Below are 14,918 nucleotides of genomic sequence, written 5' to 3'. Positions count from 1 at the left end.
GGGAACTAACAGAGTGAGAACTCACTCATTAATCCATTCATGAGGGATCCGCCCCCATGACTCAATCAGTTTCCAACACTGCCACATTGGAGATCAAATTTCCACATGAGTTTTGGAGGGGACAACACATCCAAACTCCATCAACGTGAGATAGGAAGTACCATGGCGGGGGGGAGGGGGGTCTCATGATGGACACGTGACTGGAATCAGTGCCTTCTGGAGGCAACATCAAGGAGACACTTCCAACAGGCCTTGAGGGAGGTCACTGCCCACCTCACTGCATGGTCCAGGAGAATACCAAGGAGCAGCGAAGGCAGAGAAACTGGTCCCTTCGAGGTGCCATCAGGACTCAGGCAGTAATAACGGATGTGTTTTAGGGCAGTGTGGGGAAGGTAATCCCAACAGGATAAAACAGCAGCTAATGAGTACCAAAGACACTTGATGTGTGCTATCTCTACGCTTTACAATAATCTGGCAAAGGAGATGTCACAATCCCCATTCTAGAGGTGACAATACTGAGGCTTGGAGAAGCCAAACTCCTTGGCTAAGGCTGCAAAGCTAGCACACAGGAGATGCTCAACTACAACTCCAGGTCAGCTTCCCCTCCGGGCCCTGTCAGTAGAACTGTATGGAATTGCTAATCATCAACTGTGTTTGACTTACAAAAATGGCTATTTCATGTGGACTCTATGGTGAGGCCTGGCATTCCTAATATTTACGCTAGAAACTCTAAAGGTCCTTAACAGAGGCAGATCTTCTCATTCAAGTCTACTGCTAGGTCCTGTGTGTAGGAGCACCCATTGCACGGCTTCCAAGCCTGTCTGTTGTCAGAATCCCCCCAGGAGCTCTTGTAGATTCCCAGTCCTGTCCAATCTGGATCAGAATATCAGGGGGAAGCCCAAGAATCTGCATTTTAAAACATTTTGACAATCCTTCCCCCCACAGTCTGAAAAACCAACTGCCTCATTATTCCTCTGGGAAGAGGATACAGAACTAATTTTGAGATGTGCATTTTCCGAGGTGTCCCTAGGCAGGAAAACCCAAAGGAATTCTCTGTCCATAGTCCACCTGATGTCCTCCTGTTGAGGCTCCTTTTCAGGCAGTGACTACAGAAACAGAGACTGCCATCACACCTCCTATGTGCTGGCTTCCTGTGCAGGCAGAAGAACTAATTTTCAAAACTCCACTCTGGGTAGATTTCCTGGGCACCATTTTCTTTCCTGAGATGTTCAGTACTAAGGTTTTTATAAGACAGAATCTGCTCCAATTACCAGACAGAGAGGCTGGAAGAATCAGACAAAACTCTCTCCCTTCACAATAAAAGAAGTCTTTGGATACCAGCACCAAGGCGGTGGCAAAAAAGTAACCAAGGAGGCACCACTAAATATAATTGGCTATTCTGGCTTGTTTTAGAACAGGGTATCATGGCAACCAGGAACAATCCATGGTTTGATACTCCAAACCATGAGCACAGTTATTTGCTCCTTAATTTTTTTTTTTTTTTATATCTCAGTTTTCTATACTGCTCAGTTTTCTTCTGATGAATATGTATGACTTATTTTCCTCCAAAACTGACTTGATTTTATAGTCAAAGATTACTCACTTTGTTGAAAATTCTGGATGCTTCTGAAAATGAGGTCCACCTATAGAAGACACAGTCTCTGCCCCAATCCTAAGACAAACAAGCAGAGCAAAGTCAGCTCCTCTCTCCACACCAAAAGGAAGGCAGTGTAGACATATCCACTCACTGGGCTGAGGAAGCATTGCAGAGAGTTAGCAAACTGCTGTCCCTTGGGATCTCATCTTCCTCCCTCTGAAATACACATCTTTCAAGTCTACCTTGTCATGCTACAAACCCAAGTTTGCAGAAAGCAGGTTTCAGCTACATCAGCTTTTAGTAAGAAAATACTGTTGGGGTTTTTTTTTTTCCAATTCTGATTTTTCAGAGTTATTTCAAAATGAGTTTAACTGATGATCTTGCACCCGAGTAAAATCTAAACGTTAGCTAAAATATCCTGATTGCCAGCCCCTTGCATTCCAGGCTAATGACTACTGTAATTATAAATTCCAGTCTGCTTTGGAAGAGCCTGCAGAATAAGGAACCAGACCGGAGCTGTCTGGCACCCCATGATAGGAGCTGGCTGTATCCACCACTCAGCAAGCATCGAAGGAGCAGAAACACGGCAGCACCGGGTGTCCAGCACGGATGAAAAATACAGCACAGGGTCCCTGCCCTCCCCTAGTTATTAGGAAGACGAGGCCCACGCACAGAAATGATTAGGAAACAACAAAATATGCTTTGTCTTGTTCACTCATCACCCATAGATTGTATAGAAGTTATAGGACAATATCATTATATAATAAAGCAATTGTGTTAGATCATGAGATACAAATAAGAAAATAGGGACAGCAGGCTAACATGGAGTTCAGGTCCTCGAAGCCAACATTGTTAGGAAGAAAAGGGACAGAATATTGTGGGGTGGTGTCTGGAAGGGAAAGAGAGTCACACTATGTGTGGGGAGGAGTGGGTCATAGCCTGTCCCACTAATCAATGTGGGACTGATTAGAAGTGAGGTTGATCTGTTGTTAGGAAGAAAAGGGACAGAATATTGTGGGGTGGTGTCTGGAAGGGAAAGAGAGTCACACTATGTGTGGGAAGGAGTGGGTCATAGCCTGTCCCACTAATCAATGTGGGACTGATTAGAAGTGAGGTTGATCTGACTGGGTGAGGTCGGCTATGGAAGGCCCCGAGAATTCGAGAATTCGAAAGGGAAGTTTAGATGTGGTGTGTGAGTGAAAAGGAGCAGTCGTAGCCTTCCCAGAAGTGAAGTTACAAGATGTTGTTGGAAGATGGAACTGATATGAATGGGTGGGGAAAACTGAATGGAGGAGAGAGGCAGGATGTTCTCAATTAGATTTCTTTTCTGGGATTGCGGCAACCCTGGCCTCCTGCCACAAGTTTAGTTTCAAAAATTATATTTACAAATGGATTCCAAGGTCAAGGGTTTGGATCCCCTTTCCAGCCAGCCACCAAACAAACAAACAAACAAACAAAGACTTTCCTTTGATAACATACCCAGGGTTGTAGCTCTTGGGTTCTGTCTACACCCAGCTTTGCCAGGCAGTGGGTGGTACTCAGACCTGGCAGTACCTAGCTCCCCGGTACCCCAATACTGTACTGGCCCAGGCCCTTGCCCCAACATCTACCTGGGTTCACCGTGACAGGCCTGCCTGTCTAAACCATCCTTCTCTCTTTCCCTCCCTTTCCTCAGTCTGGTGTCCCAGAACTTGCTCCTTTATTTTTAAAGTTTTGTTGAGGTATAATTGATATACAAAACAAAAAAACCTGCACCTATTTAATGTACACAATTTGATGAGTTTGGACATGTGTATACACCTGTTTTATCATCACCACAAACAATCAGGGTAATAAACATGTCCATCACCTTCAAAAGTTTCTTTAGGTCTCCCCCTTTTTTTTTCGGTAAGAGCACCTAACATGAGATCTACCTTCTTAAATTTTTAAGTGCACAACACTGTATTGTTAACTATAGGTTCTATGTTGTACAGCAGATATCTAGAACTTACTCACCTTGTACAACTGTAACTTCACACCCACTAAACAATAACTTCCCATTTCTTCCTCCCCACATTCTCTGGCAATCATTCTATATTCTGCTTCTACAAATCTGACTAATTTAGATTCTTCATATAAGTAGGATCATGCAATATTTATCCTTCTCTGACTGGCTCATTTCACTTAGCATAATGTCTTCCAGGTCCATGCCATTGCAAGTGGCAGGATTTCCTTCCTTTTTAAGGCTGAATAATATTCCATTGTATGTATGTACCACATTTTCTTTATCCATTCATCTGTCGATGGACACAGGTTGATTCCATATCTTGGCTATTGTGAATAATGCTACAATAAACTTAGGAGAGCAGATATCTCTTCAACATACTTATTTCAATTCTTTTGGATATATACCCAGTAGTGGAATTGCTGAATTATGGTAATTCTTTAATTTTTAAGTTTTTGAGAACTCTCCATACTGTTTTCCACAGTGGTTGCACATAACACTTGCTCTTGGGAGCTGGTCTTGTACCACATACTAGCTCTTACTCACCAGCCAGTCCTACGTTGCTAGAATCAGCCAGGAAAAAAGGCAGGGGCGAGGGGTGGACTTTTCAGGTATGGAGCAGAGTGTTGCCTTCGACTATAAAGGCAAGTACCTAGCCAAAAACCTTAACCAAAGAAACTGGGAAAAACAGCAAACAAAAAATAAAAACCAAAACACATATACTAGCACTGACAAATGTCTAAAGCTTTAAAACACCGACACTGTTATCCTTTCTGGTTGGAGAATGTGGCATTCCGTTTAATCAGGTGTCCTGGTTAACTGAGAGGTGTCAAAGAGACAACACATGACTGGCTTTGGGGAAAAAAAAATCACCTTAGTTTTGAGTGTGCTCTGGGATTTGTACCAATCACCTTCTTTTTTACTGTGGTAATCGATCTCACAACATTATAGACAGCAGAGCAAATATCATTCCCAGATCGGACTGTACTCAGCACAGCCAGTTCCACTGTGCATGGGAAGGACGGGACAGGGACCCTGAAGACCCCCATAGCCCACCAAGCTATGACCTTTCCCCACAACCTTCACCATGTCTGCCCAAGCCCAGCCAAAGCACCTCTCTTTATTCCCTACCTGTCCCCTCAACTCCTATGAGTCCTACAACTCTTCTCTCAACCCCTAGAGGGTGGCTGGTGCCCTTATTCCTTGATTCTCACTTGCTTTATCCCTCCTCTCCAGCCCAGAGAAACAGACTCAGCTCCCCAGGTCTGGACTCGGAGTGCTTGTGCCTGCAAAGTGCCAGCACCACCACCACATAAGACTCCTGCTGCAGTGCTCCGGGTCCAAACTGGACCTTGTAAGTAACAACCACTGGAGTCCAATGCCAGGCATCCACATGCACCAGCTATGGGGCCCTGCCCTGCAGTCAAGTCACCACCTCCAGCCCCAGACCTGACAAATAGGTGACTCAGGAGGCAGATATTATACCACCACTGTGTCCTGCGGCTGAAGGACAGTTGAACAGAATTGATAAGAATTCACTATACTATTTGCCTCATAACCAAGTTTAGAAAATATGTTCCCATTAAACAAGTCTATCATGATTATGGTGGTAGTTACACCAATTTATATGTGGGATAATACTGCACAGAACTGTACACACAGACACACACACACACAAAGATATGTGAAAAATAACGATAACAAAGGTCTGTAGTCTAGTTAACAGTAGCATACCAATGGCAATGTCCTGGTTTTGATATTGGACTTCAGCTACATAAAATGTCACCAAAGCCAGGGGAAAGAGTTCTCAGGACTCTTATGCACTATTTTTACAACTACCTATGAGTTTACAATTATTTTGAAATAAAAGATTTTAAAAAACCAAAAAACAAACCAAGTTCCACAAACCTAATCATCTACTATCAGATCATTTTCACGCCCACCAGGCCCATAAAAATGTTCAGGCCACCCTGAACTGGTCCTCCAGCATTGCCAACCAGCAGTGATGTCTCTCCAACACAGGCAGTTAGCTCAGGCACTGGCACAGGGTTTGCACACTTGCACAGGGACCCAGCAGATCACGTCTTGGTGCACTTGGCTATGGGAGGAGTAGGTGGTTATTTTGCTAAAAGCCCTTCTCAGACCCACTCACTGGAGACTGAGCGGCTGGAGACAGGGACCAGCTTTCCCAAGCAGGACCCAACAAGACTGGAGGGCAGATTTAAGGCTGGGCTTGTTCTAAAACGTCTGCCTAATCCTTGGCATCTTTCAAAAGCTGAGTCCAAGTCCATGTAAATGCACATGCACACACACAAATGCACATACACACAGCTTATCCCCAAGAAGCCAAAAAGAAAAGTTGTACGTTTTAACTAAATCAAGTGATTGTCAAGAACATAATCTAGACTTATCTCCATCTATAGGGTTTACTCACTCACTGGGGACAGAAAGCAGTTACTACAAATGCAAACCAAAGGTCCCCTAACCTCTTCCATGCCACAGAATAGAATTAAATGCACAAATTAAATAGATCACATTGCAAATGAAACCAATCACAGTAAAATTCAGTTATCGAAATATTAAAAATTTTTCATTATGGTAATATTTAATCCATTACATAAGACCCAGCAGTAGGTCTCATAACCACCTTAATTTTTTTTTTTTAAAGAAAACGTAATTTTCTTAATATTATTTTTTACATTTTATAATGTTGTTGCAGAGCAGTTGGGAGGGAGAGGGAGAGGGGAAAGGGGAAGGAAATGGAACGGAAGGAGGAGGGGTGGGATTGAAGCCTGTGGCACCCACCTCATTCCCATAGGGGAGACCAGGGGGCTTCCAATGGTGGCTTGGTCACTGCTGGGCTAAGTTCAGACGTCAGGGGGTCTGGCAAAAGCCTTCGCCCCCACTGCCTGGGCTCGGGAACCCACACCACCTTAATTTGAAGTTGTGGTAAGGATAGCAGTATTTTGAGACATCTATCAGTGACAGTCAAAGGAACTGCTAATATCTCTATGGTTTTGTTGTCTACATTCATAATTGAAGGAAATGCAAAATTTCAGTTAGTGGAAATAGAATGTAATTTTTTTCTGTTCAAGTTTGTGGAGCCCCCCTGAATTCTGCCTGTGGGGAGAGTTAGGTAAGAACCCCTGGACTCAGCAGCTGCCACAGGACTGGAATGCTGCTTCCTCTCCCCACCCTTGTCACTCCTCACCTGTTCACTAATGATAGTGCAGTACATTCCAAAGAAGCGTTCAAGTTTGTGGAGCCCCCCTGAATTCTGCCTGTGGGGAGAGTTAGGTAAGAACCCCTGGACTCAGCAGCTGCCACAGGACTGGAATGCTGCTTCATCTCCCCACCCTTGTCACTCCTCACCTGTTCACTAATGATAGTGCAGTACATTCCAAAGAAGTACCATCACTTCAAAACAAATCCTCTCATGCAGAGAATTTTCACACATCCATTCCACTTGAGGCTTAACGCCAGGGCCTGACTCCAGCCTTCACCTTGGGCAGCAGAGGCCCACCCCTCACAGTGCCCTGTCCTTTCAGCCTCTCAGCTGCTCCTCCCACTGTGAGGAAATCAGAGAAAGTACATCCATCTCTGGGACAGCCTGAACATAAACCACCATCCTCCAAGGGTACCAAGAGGCAGTCAGTGGGTAGGTTCATGTTGAATGCTGACAAGCAACCAGCCCTGGGCTCTGTACTTTGAGCAAGGTGAGGGCAGGAGTGGGCAGCTCTCAAAAGCTGCAGCAAGCTTGAATCATGTCCCCCCGAAAAGGACATGTTGGAGTCCTAACCCCTAGTACCTCAGAATGTGACTGTATTTGGAGATAAGGTCTTTACAGAGGTAATCGAGTTAAATGAGGTCATTTAGGTGGGCCCTAATCCAATATGACTGGTGTCCTTATAAGAAGAGGGGTTTAGTCACACAGAGGGAAGACCACGTGAAACAGGGAGAAGATGGCCATCTATGAGCCAAGGAGAAAAGCCTAGAACAGATCCTTCCCTCACAGCCTTCAGAATGAACAACCCTGCTGGCACCTTGATCTTGGACTTTCAGCTTCCAGAACTGTGAGACATTTAGTCCTGGTTGTCTAAGCCACCCAGTCTGTGGTACTTTCTTATGGCAGCCCTAGCTAATTAATACAATAATACAATATTCAAAATGAAATGTATGGCCCGGAACAAGGAGATCTTGATTTGGAGCCTGTCGTACCCTGTTCTTCTTATATTTGCCACTGATCCATTCGAAATTAGATTCTGTTCAGAATCTGCTTCTAGTCTCTGGGCAGGAGAGATGGTCTGAGGCCAAGGTCTGTTGGATGACAGGGCTGGACAATGGAGGGCTTAGGAAGTCCAGGGATGAGCTGCTGGCAACTTAACCACCAGTCCATGGTCTCATGGGGAGGCCATCACCTCTCCAGGCATGGATTTTTTTAATCCTTTCATTCAAATATTCAGTGAGGAGCTTTCAACTAGAGCAGTGGTTTGCAAACTTGGCTGCATATTAGAAGCCTCTGGGGAGGTTTTAGAAAATTCCAGCAAAGCTGAGCCCCACCCCAGACCAGCTGAATCAAAATCTTTGGGATTGGGGGCTGGGTGTAAGCATTCTTAAAAAGCTCCCCAGATGATTCTAATGCACAGCCAGGGTAGAGAGTCACTGGACCCTATGACCTTTGAGGGCCTTTCCTTCTTAGAACTCAGCGAGAGTGTATTTTGTGTTTATCTTAGTGGTTCTCGGGAGCATGCTCCAGGGCTGTCTGGAGTCTGGTTTGCTACAGGTTCAGTCTGTGGTGCCCTTTACTGGGTATTAACTGGACGAGTAACTCTTTTTCTTTTTTTCCACCACGGCCCACCTGCTGGACAAGTAATTCTGATGAACGGGAGGGATAGTGGTAAAAAAGGAGTTAAAATGCCCTTTCATCCTTTCATTAAAACAGCAAAGATGGACCAAAATCAGAAACCCAGACTTCTAGAAGCTCACAGTCTCATTCCAGAAAGAAGCTGACAGCTGCTAAACAAAGTAAAGAGCACCACAATTGACACACATATAGATGCTCCTAGGGGCAAGGTCAAGCTACTGCCCCCAAGGCAACAGAAGGTGACCAAAGATGATCTTAAAGAAGAAACAAGAATGCCGTCCACAAGGATGAAAGCACACGGGAAGACCTGACCCATGATGGACTGAAATGATTTTCTTCAGCTAGAAACAGAGAAGATACATTCTCAGAAACCAAGAAAATTTGAGAACCACTGCTGGAATGAATCTGGTATTTAACAAGGATGGCCTGGTCTGGGTAAGAGAGCACCTGGCCTTGCAGCTGGGACTGGCTTCTTCCTATATCAGTAGAGCAGCCTCGGATCCACCACCACCAGAGGCAGAGGTCTCAACTCTAGCCCTGTGTCAACTTTTTTTTTTTCTTCTTCCTTTTTGTCTTTTATCGTGACTGGTAACAGGATCGCAACCCTCGGTGTCGCGCCCGCACCACACTCAACCAGTGAACGGACCGGTCTCTATATAGGATCCGAACCCTCGGCGGGAGCGCCACCATGCTCTCAAGCGCCGCACTCTACCGAGTGCGCCACCGGGCCGGTCCATGTGTCAACTTTTAAAAGGGAGGTTTTAGGAAATTGGGGCTGGCCAGTCAGCTCAACTGGTTAGAGCACAGCCTTGTAACACCAAGGTCAAGGGGTTCGGATCCCCTTACTGGCCAGCTGCCCACTCCCCCCCAAAAAAAAGAAAGAAAAAAGAAAATATTCAGGAGGAAAAAAAAAAAAGAAATACATGTTCCAGGGCCCAATGACCCAGAGATTATGGGCATAGGAGTCAGGCATGTGTGCTTTCAAAAAAAAGAGAGGCCCCAGGGAATTCTGAGAGCCAATAATTCTCACCTTTGGGGGACCGCAGGGCTTTGATCTCCAAACCTCTCTTCTCAGGGCAGGCCACCAGGCCTGGAGCCCGACACCTGGCCTGTCTTGCCAGACCTGCCTAGTTAGACCCTTGGCCTCTGTCTCCCATCTGAGACTGCTCACCCTGCACTCCAGGTGACCACCACAGGCCTCCAAGTTAGCCCTCAAAGGACCCAGCCAGGCCCAGCACCCCCCTTCCAGCTTCTGCTCTCAGGCCAGGGTCCTAGCATCAACCTGGCCAAGGGGATGACCCCAGAGTACAGGTACCACAAGTTAATCACCACAGATGCTCAGTTCAGTGTGGAAAATCATCCTCGTCCATTCACCATGGACTGAATATGCACAAAGGTACAAATTTAGTCATGTGTCACTTAACAATGAGAACACGTTCTAAGAAATGTGTCAGAGAACTACCGGTCAAGATGGTGAAATAGACGGTCCCCAGTGTCACTCTCTCCCACAAGTCAACCAATTTACAACTATAAAAATGTAATGTCAGCCAAGCTGGGGCCGCTGGAGCTCAGGTGAAGAGGAGGAGAGACCTACAGAGTTCATGAAGGCGGGAGAAACCACGATGAGAGAAAGAAAAAACTGCTCTCAGTGTTTCAGGCCGTGGCTGCTTTAACACTGGAGCTCGTGGAGCAGGAGCTGGCAGAAGCCGCAGCTGTGCCCTTTAGATGGAGTTACTTGGAGGCAGAAGGGGAGAAGAGGACTTTGATGGCCCCCAGGAGAGCAAGACCACTAACAGGCTTCCCATGGACCCACGCAGGAGCAAGGAGCCAGAACAGCTGAAAAAGGGGAGCTGCTCAGAGGCCAGTGAGTCATCGCAAGGGACCTGTGCAGGGCCTGTCCCATGGGAAGTGTTTGGAGCACGGGTGGTGGGGGAGACAGGCCCACCAGGAGAATGCTGGGACACAGCAAGGACAGCCGATCTGCCCCGCAATCAGTGCAGGACCACTCAGAGGAGACTGGTCAGGAATGCAGAACTGCATGGGGTGCAGTTCTATGAAAAAACTCAGGCCCAGATCAGAGTTTCTACACAACCCAGGTGCATCGAGTATCTGGAGAGCCAGAAGTACCTATAATGTCAACCATTAAACCATGAGCTGCACAAAAAGTCTTCCCTAGAGAAACAGCAGCAAAGCAGCAATTTAGCTCAACCACACAGCTCAAATACTGGTTCACACAGGAAGTCCCCCCGTTTTAGAAGTAAGCAAAGGACAAAAACTTAGTTCCGGCCGAGGAACACCACGAATGCCTTGGGGTCCACCAGGGGACATGAGGCATGGAGCCAGGGGCAGGACCCCCGTCCACAACCACTTACACCACCAGCACCTTGGGGCCCCACCTGGGAACCCGAGGATTGGAGCCAAGGACCAGACCCCACTCCCACACACAGGCACACCACTGATGCCTAGGGGCCTGCCCCAGGACCCAGGGCTAGCAGCCAGGGACTGGACCCCCTTCCCACAACCAGGCATGCTGTGACAGTGCCTCAGGGCCCCACCTGGGGGCCCAAGGCATGGAGAAGGGGACCGGACCTCCCTCTCACAACACACCACGAATGCCTTGGGGTCCACCAGGGGACATGAGGCATGGAGCCAGGGGCAGGACCCCCGCCCACAACCACTTACACCACCAGCACCTTGGGGCCCCACCTGGGAACCCGAGGATTGGAGCCAAGGACCAGACCCCACTCCCACACACAGGCACACCACTGATGCCTAGGGGCCTGCCCCAGGACCCAGGGCTAGCAGCCAGGGACTGGACCCCCTTCCCACAACCAGGCATGCTGTGACAGTGCCTCAGGGCCCCACCTGGGGGCCCAAGGCATGGAGAAGGGGACCGGACCTCCCTCTCACAACCAGGCACACCGTGCCAGTGCCTCGGGGCCTGCCTGGGGACCTGGGGCATGGAGAAGGGGACTGGACGCCCCTCCCACAACCAGGCACACAGCACCAAAGCCTTGAGGCCCACCTGGGGACCCAAGGCACGGAGAAGGGGACCAGACCCATCTCCCACAACTAGGCTCACCACACCAACACTTCAGGGCCTGCCAGGGGACCCGGGACACGGAGAAGGGGACTGGACCCCCCTACCACAACCATGCTCACCACGCCAGCACCTCAAGGCCTGCCCAGGGACATGGGGTAAGGAGCTGGGACTGGACCCCCCCTCCCACAACCAGGCATGCCAGGTCAGTGCATCAGGGCCCACCCAGGGGCCCAGGACATGGAGAAGGGGACCAGACCCCCCTCTCACAACCAGGCACCCTGTGCCAGCGCTTTGGGACCCACTCAGGGACCCGGAGGAAGGAGAAGGGGATCAGACTGTCCCTCCTACAATGAGGCACACTGCACTGGTGCCTCGGGGCCTGCCCTGGGACCCAAGGCATGGTGAAGGTGACTGGACTCCCACAAGCAGGAATGCCATGCCAGCGCCTCGGGGCCCACCCGGGAATCTGGGGCATCGAGAAGGGGACTGGACCCCCCTCCCACAACCAGGTACACCATGCCAGTGCCTTGGGACCCACTCGGTGACCCAGGACATGGAACTGGGGATCAGACACACCCCCCAACCAGGCACACTGCCAGCACCACAGAGTAGGCCAAAAACTTCTCCTCTGTGTGGGTGGCCCACCATAGCTACCACAATAACCACGGCTGCTGCAAAGGTGGCTAGATGCCACAACTACCACGCAGATGGTCCGCCAGCCACTGGAGTGAGTTGACACAAGCAGAGTCACCAGCAGAGATAAAGAAAGGAAGAGGATGTCTGTCTCCACAGAGCCCATTTCATAGTGATGGAAGAGACATCTGCTCTATGATAGTATTGGGGGGCCTGATCATGCCTCTCAGCATTGGACAGATCATTTGGGCAGCAAATCAACAGAGTAACCATTATTCTTTCAGAGGGAGAGAAAAAAATCTAGGGTGATTAGAGCGGGGAGGGGGGAGAGAAAGGGGATGAGGAGGAATTGGACAAGGGGTGTAAAGAATAATTACAATTTGTAACAATATATATGCTAGTAATATTGATTTGATCAACATATCTCAATGCTGAAACCCAAAAATATGTATAATCAATTTTGATTCAATAAAAATTAAAATTTAAGTTAAAAAAAAAAAGAGGTCATTACGATTCCTAATATTTTGACTTGCTTCTTCCCTACCCACCCCCTTCTTTGGAAGGTTGCAGACCCTTTTTTTTTCTTTTCTTTTTTTAAGTTGACAAGTAAAGATTTTATATAATTATGGTATTAAAAAAAAGAAATGTGTCATTAGGTGACTTCATCATTGTGCAAGATTCATAGAGTGTGCTTACACAAATCTTTATTTTTTATTTTTTTNTTTTTTTTTTTTTTTTTTTGAGTTTGGATCACTTGCTATATGGGTTAGAAGAGGACAAATTCTGATCCCATGTTGGCTTTTCCTTATCCAGCTGACCTTCCGTCATCAGATGGTGCTTTCATAGGAAAGCAAGTTAACTTATGTATTATGTAAGAAAAATTATTATGAAGGTTGTAATAAAAATGCATATTTGCAACACATTTTAGAATTTTTAAGACACTTTTTGCATAAGTAACTTCTTTCAATTCTTAAAAGTCCTGAGAAGGAATCGAGCAGGTATCCCTAACTTATATGGGGAAACTGAGGCACAGAGAAGCAGAGTGGTGTGTCCAAGTCTGCCCTGCTAACATTAGTTAGAGCCGGACCTGGAGATTGTGTCTTCTGGGTCCACATGCAGAATTTTTCCCACCATCTCACTCTACCTCCTGGGAAAGAAAATCCAGTTGAGAGTAAATAAATTCAGCATTATCCACCATTTTGAGCAACTTACCCGGCTGTTGTCTTTTATTAAATAAGACATAGTCAGCACTTAAACTTTGCAAAAATCTTTATTTTTTATTTTTTTTATTTTTTTTCCTTTTTGTCTTTTTTCGTGTCTGGCAACGGATCGCAACCCTCAGTGTCGCGCCCGTACCGGGCCGGGACCAGCAACGGGATCGCAACCCTTGGTGTTGCGCCCGCACCTCGCTCAGCCAGTGAGCGGGAACCGGTCTGTATGTGGGATCCGAACCCTCGGCAGGAGTGCCACCGCGCTCCCAAGCGGTGCACTGTAGCAGTGCGCCACCAGGCCGGCCCTATGCTTACACAAATCTTGATGGCATAGCCTACTACACACCTAGGCTATATGATACAGACTGTGGCTCCTAGGCTACAAACCTGTACAGCATGTTACTGCACCGAAAGCTGTAGGCAACTGTAACACAATAAGTATATGTGTGCTATAGACTATCTGGATGCCCCCCCAAACTCGCTGAGGCTTAGTCCTCACTGTATTGTTGAGGGTGGGAAATCCTATTATAGTGATTGACTTGAAGAGGTGATTGAATTGTAGGACTGTGCCATAATGAATGGATTAAAAATGGTGGCCAGCGTGGTTCTGAGGGCTTTAAAAGAAGAGCACCTGAGAGGTTTGTCTCTCTCTGCTCTACCACCTTCTGCCACATGAGACCCCTGGGTCACTGTCACCACCATCAAGACCCTCACCAGATGTGTTCCCTAGACTTTGGACTTCCCAGCCTCCAAAACTGTAAGCAATACATTTTGTTTTCTTATAAATCATCCAGTTCCAGGTATTTTGTTATAAGCAAATCAGACTATGACAGTGTGTATCTGAACATATCTAAACACAGTAAAAATCCAGCATAAAATATAAAAAATGGTATACCTGCGTGGGGACCTTACCATGAACAGAGCTTGCAGGACTGGAAGTTGCTGTGGGTGAGTCAGTGAGTGGGTGGTGGGTAAGTGTGAAGGTCTTGGACACTACTGTGCACATCTGTAGAACTTACAAACACTATACACTTAGGCTACGCTAAACTTATAAAAATTAAGTAATTGCACTATGACTTTACCACAGCTACGACATCACTAGGGGATAGGAATTCACCTCCATTATAATCTCATGGGACCATCATCGTGTACATGGTCCATCACTGACCAAAGTCACTGTGAGGTGCATGAATGTAGGGACTTCTATGCTCCATGTGCTTCCCATGTTCTCCTGGCACCCCCAGACTGAAGGCCAGCACCACAGGGGCATACTCATACTCTGCGACAGAAGCCTTTCCCTTCCCCTGAAGCCAACCATCCCCATCCCAGGGGGCAGGAGAAGCGAGCCCTGGGCTGGCAGGAGAGCTCCAAGCTCGGGGACCCAGTCCCAGCAGCCTAGCACACCTCCCCTCACTCACAGCTCAGAACCCAGCTGCTGCCACCTTAAAGAAAGGTGCAGCCTTCAGGCTGACTTTAGCTCTCCTCTGGCAAGGGCCAATTGATAATTTCAATTCTGGCACCAAAAACCAATCACCCAAATCATGTTTTTTTTTTTTTTTTTTTTTTTTTTTTTTTTTTTTTTTTTC

At 47.2% G+C, this 14,918-nt stretch overlaps 1 protein-coding gene across 1 annotated transcript in view; it reads right to left on the bottom strand.

Annotated features, from left to right (window-relative positions):
* The window catches only part of TCF7L1 (transcription factor 7-like 1 (T-cell specific, HMG-box)), a 131,990-nt gene extending 130,334 nt beyond the window's left edge, over window positions 1–1,656 (bottom strand). The window contains exon 1 of the mRNA XM_008567060.1: window positions 1,604–1,656. The gene's annotated coding sequence lies outside the window, so the exon portion shown is untranslated. The remainder of the gene's footprint in view (window positions 1–1,603) is intronic.
* Between the last annotated feature and the right edge of the window lie 13,262 nt (window positions 1,657–14,918).

The sequence above is a fragment of the Galeopterus variegatus genome, unplaced genomic scaffold (assembly GCF_000696425.1).
Source record: "Galeopterus variegatus unplaced genomic scaffold, G_variegatus-3.0.2 Scaffold289, whole genome shotgun sequence".
In the NCBI taxonomy this organism is placed as follows: domain Eukaryota; kingdom Metazoa; phylum Chordata; class Mammalia; order Dermoptera; family Cynocephalidae; genus Galeopterus; species Galeopterus variegatus.
Note: the sequence above shows the minus strand (reverse complement) of the source record. Positions and strands in the feature narration are given on the sequence as shown.